The 8,388-nt window shown below is 44.2% G+C and overlaps 1 long non-coding RNA gene across 1 annotated transcript; it reads left to right on the forward strand.

The window, feature by feature from the left end:
- Positions 1 to 337: 337 nt before the first annotated feature.
- Positions 338 to 6,538, forward strand: LOC128930719 (uncharacterized). Its single transcript, XR_008479019.2, has 3 exons — positions 338 to 457; positions 1,864 to 2,004; positions 5,209 to 6,538. It is a non-coding gene; the product is annotated as an uncharacterized LOC128930719 (long non-coding RNA).
- Positions 6,539 to 8,388: the final 1,850 nt, after the last annotated feature.

Raw genomic sequence — 8,388 nt, forward strand, 5'->3', positions numbered from 1 at the left:
TAGGAGAAATTTTGACTGTCCTAGTTAGGCTTAGTCAAATGGGTAATGTCCAGCATACCCATTTCGGCCTTTCACTCGCACATTTCATAAACTTCTTGGGTGGTACAGAAAGTGTCATAACAAGGCCCAGCACACAGGTTAGATTGTGACTTTCATAGGCACACACAGCCAACAGTAAGAATTGTCACTTTGTCACATGGACAAAGCCCACTGTGACATATTCCTGGGCTCTGCACCCAAATAATGTGACTCTTCTCTCTGAGTCACCCCCTCAGAGGGCATTCTGACATATCTCAGTTCCCATTATCTAGTTAATGTTACTCTCCTTTGATGCCTTGTCCCTGTCCACATGGTGGATTGTCACATATCACTGGGTCCAGCGTCAAGGTAATGTGACTCTTCTTCATGGGGCCTGTCCACAGGGTGGATTGTTACATATACCTTGCCCAGCTCACAGGTATGATGATGAATTTTATACATAAACCCAGTCAATAAGAGAGATTTTTATGATTATAGACAGCCTTATGGGCATGGGTAAGGTTTTGGGTGTCCAACTTGTACCATGGTAACAGAGGATTGTTACATTTAATGCATATCATATAGAGCCCTTGGGTAGTACAGAGACTGTAATAACAGGGTTCACAGCACAGGTGAGATTGTGCCTCTTATAGGAACACTGTGCTGATAGTTAACATTGTCACCCTCAGCTGCGCATGGTGGCTCAAGCCTGAAATCCCAGAACTTTGGGAGGCCAAAGAGAGTGGATCACTTGAGTTCAGGAGTTCAAGACCAACCTGAACAATATGGTGAAACCCTGTCTCACTAAAAATACAAAACTTAGTTGGGAGTGGTGGTGGGCTTCTATAATCCTAGCTACTCAGGAAGTTGAGGCAGGAGAATTACTTAAACCTGGGAAGCAGAGGTTGCAGTGCGCCAAGATTGCGCCACTGCACTCCTGCCTGGGTGACAGAGCGAGTCTCCATCTCCAAAACAAAAACAGATTGTCACCATCACACATAGAAAAAGCCCACTAATGGGGTTCTGGCTCTCACATGAAGACAATCTAGTTTAAGTTGTCTGTCATATGTAGATCTAGCCACAGGTTGGATCCAGCTTACAGTCATGGTGTTTACTCTTATACCTGGTCCCAGACAACAGGAGAGCTGTTAACTCTTGCAGCTATGCTAAGAACAAGTAAGGTCCTGCTAAGAACAAGTAGTACCACTTTTTAGTGGTACTAAAGTCACAGAGGATTACAGCACTCACATATATTATATAATGTCCATGAATGGTAGAGAGAATGTCATAAAAGGACCCAACACAAAGTCTAGATTGTGTCTCTTATATGTACATCCAGCCAACAGTTAGAAAATTTACCCTAACACATGGACATATCCCACTGGTGAGATTCTGAATCTGACTCACAGATGAGGTCCACAGTTGAAATTGAGACTGTCATATGTGGATCCAGTCACCGATGGGATGGTGACTCATTTCTGGACTTAGTTCACAGGCACAGTGATGATTGTCATTCCTAAACCCAGCCAATAAAAAAACGGTGATGCTCATGCCTGGGCTTAGGGCAGTGGGTCAGATCGTGGGTCCATAATAGACAAAAGGTCTCAGAGAAGATTTACATGCTCAAGCATAACATGTGAAGTCCTCAGGTAGAACAGAAGGTGTCATAACGAAGCCCAGCACAGAGGTGAGATTGTCACCCTCATATGCAGACTCAGCAAATAAATGGTAAGGAGTGTCATCCCACCCTCCAAATGTACACAGCCTACTGTTGAGGTTCTGAGTGTCACACCCAAAGGTAGTTGAAAGTTGGAATTTTGACTCTTACGTACATATGATCCACAGGTAATATAGTGACTCTTGGACCAAGATTCAGCACCCCAGTGGTGCTATGACTACCTTACCAGGCCAATATTTGCAGATGAAGTTGGGACACTCACAGCAGGAGTTGACTCTCATATCTGGATTTGGGACATTTGCAAAATTGTAAGTCTTCATCTCTTCTCTCAGGGGTAATTGTGATTTATACTTTTGCCTAGCACCTGATTTGTTTTGCTCTGTCTAAGCCCAGCACATAGTTGAAATGTGTACATATATGTGGATCACACACTCATGTGATATGACTCTTCTGACTGGGAGCTGCTCTCAGGGGAACTTCGATGTATGTATCAGACAGTCAGCTAGGTAATGTGATTCTTCTCTCCTGCCTGAGCCACGCACACAAAATGCACTGTGGCGTATTTCAGAACCTAGAATGTAACCAAAGTGATGTAACTTTTCTCTCTTGCCTGGACCCTGGCCTTCATGGGTATTGTGACATATTACTGAAACCAGTACCTATGTTATATGACTTTCCTCTGTTGTCTGTGACCTACTTACACCAGGATTGTGACATACCTCTGGGCTGAGGACCTAGAAGATGTGACTGCTTTTCCTGCATGGTTTCTGTCTGCAGAAGGATTTGTAACATACTGCTGGGCGGAACTGTTACTGTCTTTTGTGGATCCAGGCACAGATGAGATACTGACACATTTCAGGACCTAACTTACAGGCACCCTAATGACTCTGATACCTGTACCTAGCCAATAGAAGATATACTGACTCTCATACCTAGGCTAAGAGCAACTGATAACTGATTAGATGTTGGGTCCATGTCAGCATGAAAGTCTTGGAACAGATTGTGACTCTCACATATATTGTATAAAGCTTTCAGGTGGTACAGAGAGTGTCATCATGGGGCCCAAGACTCTAGATGATCAGGCTGTCCTATGAGTGCCCTGCCTATAGTGGTCATTGTGACATATCACTGGGTTTAGTACCCATCTGATGCGACTCTCCTGCTCTGGTGAATTGATAAATATGTGTCTCTTGTATACACACTCAGCAGACATTAAAAATTGTTACCTTCCAACATGGACAGAGATCATAGTTGCAGCTCTGAATCTCACACTAGAAGGCTGGAACTGCGATGTTCATACATGGATCCAGTATGCAGGTACATTGGTGAATCTCAGAACATATTTCTCTCTCTTTTTTTTTGAAATGGAGTTTTGCTCTTCTTGCCCAGACTAGAGTGCAATGGCATGATTTCGGCTCATGGCAACCTCTGCCTACCAGGTTCAAGTGATTCTCCTGCCTCTGTATCCTGAGTAGTTGGGATTACAGGCATGCACCACCATTCCCAGCTAATTGTTGTATTTTTAGTAGAGATGGAGTTTTACCATCTTGGCCAGGCTGGTCTTGAACTCCTGACTGTGTGATCCATCTGCCTCAGCCTTCTAAAGTGAGAAACCCTGCTTGTTCTCCTGGACTCAGCCTGAGCTTTCTTTATCTTTGTTGGTTCTCTGGGAATCCCAGCACTTGGAGGCCATCCTGTCAACCTCCTTAAGGGATCAGACTGAAGCTGCCATACACACTGCCATGGATGGATTCATCTCACCTCAGGGACCCATCACCCTGGCCAAGGCAGGAAAGTGACATTACCTTGGTTCTTGGCTCAGTGATGGGTCACAATCACTTCAGTGGGCAGAGACCAGGTGAGAGAGCAGAATCACATCACCTGTGTGTTGTGCTAAGTGATATGCTACAATGCTTCCAGTAGAAAGAACCCAGGCAGGAGTGTCCCATTACCTGGGTTCAGTACCTAACTATATGTCACAATGCACTCTAAGTGCAGGACCAAGGCAGTAGAAGGAAGTCACATCACCTTTGTGATGGACCCAGAGATAAGTCACAATGCCCAATGTAGGCAGGGTCCAGGCAGGGGAGTCACATAACCTGGGTCAGGGCCAGGGAAAATTTAACATTACTTAGGCGATTGATTCATGTATATGTCACAACCTTATCTGTGGACTTGGTCTCAGAAAGGAAGTCAAACCTGAGTTCTGGGAAAAGGCATATGTTTGAATCACACTCAGAAATGTACACAAATGAGTTTCACAGTCCCACAGAAGTCCCAGCTTCAGGTAAGAGAGGCAACCCCACCTGTGAGTTGGGTTCAAATACAGGAGTCACAATTTCAACAATGGGCAAGAACTGTGCATAGGAGCCCCAATCCCACCTGCAGATTGTGTTCCACTGGGGGAGTCACAGCTTTACAGGTCTTCTGAGTCATGGTTCAGGAGTCACCAAGCCACCTGTAGACCAGATCCACATATAGGAGTGAAAATTCCAACTTGCAACTGTTTTTGTATTTGAGATTAAGTGCCTCGTCAGTAGGCTCTATTCATGTGTGAGTATTAAGATTATGTCAGCTGGGTCTACATGTGAAAGTCACAATCTTACCTGTTAGCTGAGCCCAATTATAAAATTCTCTGTATCAGTCTAGGGCTTTATACAATAGGCCTGAGTTTTGTAATTCTCTATGAACTTTATACAAGTAGGAGATGAATGACTTTGCCTTTGGCCCTAAGCCTGGCTGTGAGTCAAAATATCTCCTACTGGCTGTGTCCAGGTATAAGAGTCATCATTGTGCCTGTAATCTGGGCCCAGGTATATGTTCTAATTTCACCTGTGGGCAGGGACAAAACAGGAGAGTCACATCACCTTGGTGCTGGGCCCAGTGATATGTCACAATGCCCACTGTAGGCAGGGCACAGGCAGGAGAGTCACATCATCTGAGTTCTTGGTTTAGCAGTATGTCACAATTCCTTCTGTAAGTAGGGCCCAGGCAGCAAGAAGAGTCACATTACCTCGATGCTGAGCCTAGTGATATGTCACAATGCTCCCTGTTATCAGGGCTCAGGCAAGAGAGAAGAGTCATATCACACATCTGATTGGCACAGAGATTTGTCACAATCTTCACTGACAACAGGGCATAGGAAGAAAAGGAGGGTCACAATGACTAGGTGATAGGCCCAGCTGTATGTCACAATCTTTCTTGTAAGCAGAGCTCAGACAGGTTAGAAGAGCTACATGAGTAACCTATGGTATGGACCCGGTGTTATGTCACAATTCCTACTGGAACCAGGGCCTGGAGAAACAGAAGAGTCACAGCATCTCTGTGATGTTCTTAGAAATATGTCACAGTGACCCCTTTGGGTTGGCCCAGACAAGACATGAGAGTCACATCACCTAGGTAATAGACCCAGAGTTATGTCACAATTTTTCCTGAAGCCAGGACCAAGGCAGGAGTGTCCCATCCCTGAGGTTCTTGGCCTAGAAATATGTCACAATCCCTTCTAAATGCAGGTACAAGCAGCAAAGAAGAGTCACATAACCTAGACGCTGGGCCCAGCAATATGTCACAATTCTCAATGAAGGCCAGGATCAGGCAGGTAAGTAGAGTCACATCACTTAGGCAATAAGCCCAAAGATATTTCAAATGCATTATATTGGGAAGGTCCAGGCTGGAGAGTTACATCACATAAGTATTTGATTGAGGTATGTCACATTTGATCGAGGTATGCCTGGAAGGCAGCTGCCTCCACCTCCCCAAATTTAGAACCTCACCAGTGGGATCTGTTCATGTGTGTGGGTGACAATTCTGCCAGCTGGTTGTGCATATGCAAATAACAACCTCAGTTTCTTATGAAATTGGGCTGTGTTATGACACGCCCTGTTTCCCCCTAGGGCATTATATAGTATGCATAAGTGCTGCAGTTTTCTGTGACCTCTGTGCAAGTAAAAAACCCAGAACCACAACTATTGCCCTAAGCCTAACAGTGAAAGCCAACATCTTTTCTATTAGCTGGATTTCGTATAAGAGATAACACTGAGCTTGTGAGTTGAGTTGAAACCTGACTTACTTTTCAACCTGTGGCCAAATCCACATCTGACAGTCACAATTCCAACCATGGTATGCATTCGCATGTGAGATGTATAACCTCATCTGTGGGCTGTGTCTATGTTTGAAGGTAAAGGTGACAATCCCAATTGTTGGCTGGATTTACCTGTGAGAGTCACAATGTCCACTGTAGGCAGGGCCCAGGTAGGAAAGTCACATTATTTGGGTGCAGGGTCCAGTGATGTGTCACACTTCCTACTGGAAGCAAGGCCCTAGCAGAAGGGAAGAGTCACATAATCTAGGTGATGGGCTTAAAGATATATCACAATTTTTTCTGTGGGCAGGGCCCAGGTAGAAAAAGATGGTAATGTCACCTAGGTGATAGGCTCAGAGATATGTCAAAATTTTCTCTAGGAACAGGACCAAAATAGAAGAGTCACATTGCCAACTTTTATGGCCCAAATGTATGTCCCTGTCCCATTTTGAGCTTTACAAAAAAATAGTCAAATATCAGGAGCTGGGAAAAGATCTGTCACAATCACACCTGCAGTAATATCCAGAGATTAGATTTACAGTCCCACACTGGTCCCAACACCAGATAAGAGAGTGAACACGTGTGAGTTGAGTACAAGCATGCAAGTCAGAATCTCAACGGTGAATTGGACTCATGCATGAGAGCCCCAAGACCACCTGCAGACTCTTTCTTGGTAGGAGAGTAACAGCCTCACATGTGTGCTGAATATTTGTCTGATATCATCTTTTTTGTTGAGCAGATTCACATATAAGAAAAAAGGAAGGAAGGAAGGAAGGAAGGAAGGAAGGAAGGGAGGGAGGGAGGGAGGGAGGGAGGGAGGGAGGGAGGAAGCAAAGAAAGAAAGGAAAAACAGAGCTACTCTTTGGACTGCTTGGGTGCATATACTTCTTTCTTAATTTCATGCTGATAAAAAAAGAAGGATTATTCATGAGTTTTCCAGAAATGGGTAGGCAATTTTTGGGACTGTGGTTTTTCTCTGCCTTTTAGACTATATAAGGTAACTTCAGGACATTGTCCTGGCATTTGTAAACTGTCATGGTGCTCTGGGGAGTGTCTTTTTTCTTGCTTCTGCATTATAATTACCATATAATGTGCAGTGAAGATGACCAGAAGTCACTTTTATTGTCATCTTAGTTTTGAGGGATTTTGGACAGCCTCTTTACTACATTTTGTTTTATCAGCAGAGTCCTTATGCTCTGTATTGTGTAATATCGGTCCTGCCAACCTCTTATTTTTTCCTGTGATTGGGAATGCCTAACCTCCTGGGAATGCAACCCAGCAGGCCTCAGCCTTATTTTACCTCACCCGTATTCAAGATGGAGTTGCTCTGGTTTGGACATCTTTGTCAAAGTAGTTGCTTGAGAGTCTCTCTGACCCTATTCTGGCTCAAGAGACTGCCCTATTTTTTAATCACTCTTTGCTCAATTAAACACTGTTAAATTTAATTTGTCTAAGGTTTTCTAAAACTTTTTTTTCTTATTTTGAGACAGAGTCTTACTCTGCTACCCGGGCTGGAGTGCAGTAGCAAGATCTTGGCTCACTGCAACCTCCTCCTCCCAGGTTCAAGAGATTCTCCTGCTTCACAGACACCTGCCACCACACCCAGCTAGTTTGATTCTTGGCCTCCCAAGTGCTGGGGTTACAGGCATAAGCCATTGTGCCCAGCAGATTTTCTAGATTTTAACAGACTGCGTCAACAGTGGAATCTGAGATAGGGCCTCCAGTGACCACCACCAGGTGACTGAGCAATAACCTATTGTTTTCATGGCTCTTTTGCAGTACCTGGGAATTTTGGTAAGTTTCCTCTTGGATTCCCAAGTGTCACAAAATTTTGTTTTGAGCTCTCTGAGTTAGTGTAAGCAAGTTTCCAATTCAAACTTGATTTGAATGTTGGGACAAAACCTGGACTGGCTCCAGGATCAGATTGGATCTAATAATTAACTGATTGGAATCCAGTTAGAGGTCTCTCATTTTTTTAATCCAAAGTGTGTTTATTGAAACGGTTTTGCACCATCTTGATTCAGAGTGCTTTTAGTGCTCCTTCCCCCTGAAAGAACATCCTTCCGTAAGCCTTGTTTTTCCTCCTGTAGGCTGGTGGAGGACAGTGGAGCAGTCAACAAACAAAACTACTGTTTGTGCATGGCTAAAGACTGTGGTGATTTGATAGCAGCCTGGTCATTTCACGTTCATGAAGTAGGAATTGGGGCTCTGCACCAGGCATTTCTTTTTGTGTTTTCCCTTCTCCTCTTCTGGAGAAGGATGAAGGCATGTTCTCATGAGTAAGTCATCACTGCCAGAAAGGCCAGTTAGAAGTCTCTTATGTCTCACTGGGTCAGGCAGAAATCAGCTGTGATGTAACTATGCAATGGGTTCACCTTGTCCACTGACTACAGACAGCCAATTCATCGAGACAGGGAAATTACAATAGAGAAAGAGTAATTCATCCAGAGTCAGCTGTATGGGAGTCCAGAGTTTTATTATTACTCTAATCAATCTTCCCAGGCATTTGGGAATCTGAGTTCTTAAAGATAATTTGGTGCATAGGGGAAGGCCAGTGAGTGCTGAGCCGTTGGGTCAGAAATAAAATAATAGAAACTCAAAGCTGTTTCCT

Source organism: Callithrix jacchus, chromosome 2 (genome assembly GCF_049354715.1).
Source record: "Callithrix jacchus isolate 240 chromosome 2, calJac240_pri, whole genome shotgun sequence".
NCBI classification, from domain to species: domain Eukaryota; kingdom Metazoa; phylum Chordata; class Mammalia; order Primates; family Cebidae; genus Callithrix; species Callithrix jacchus.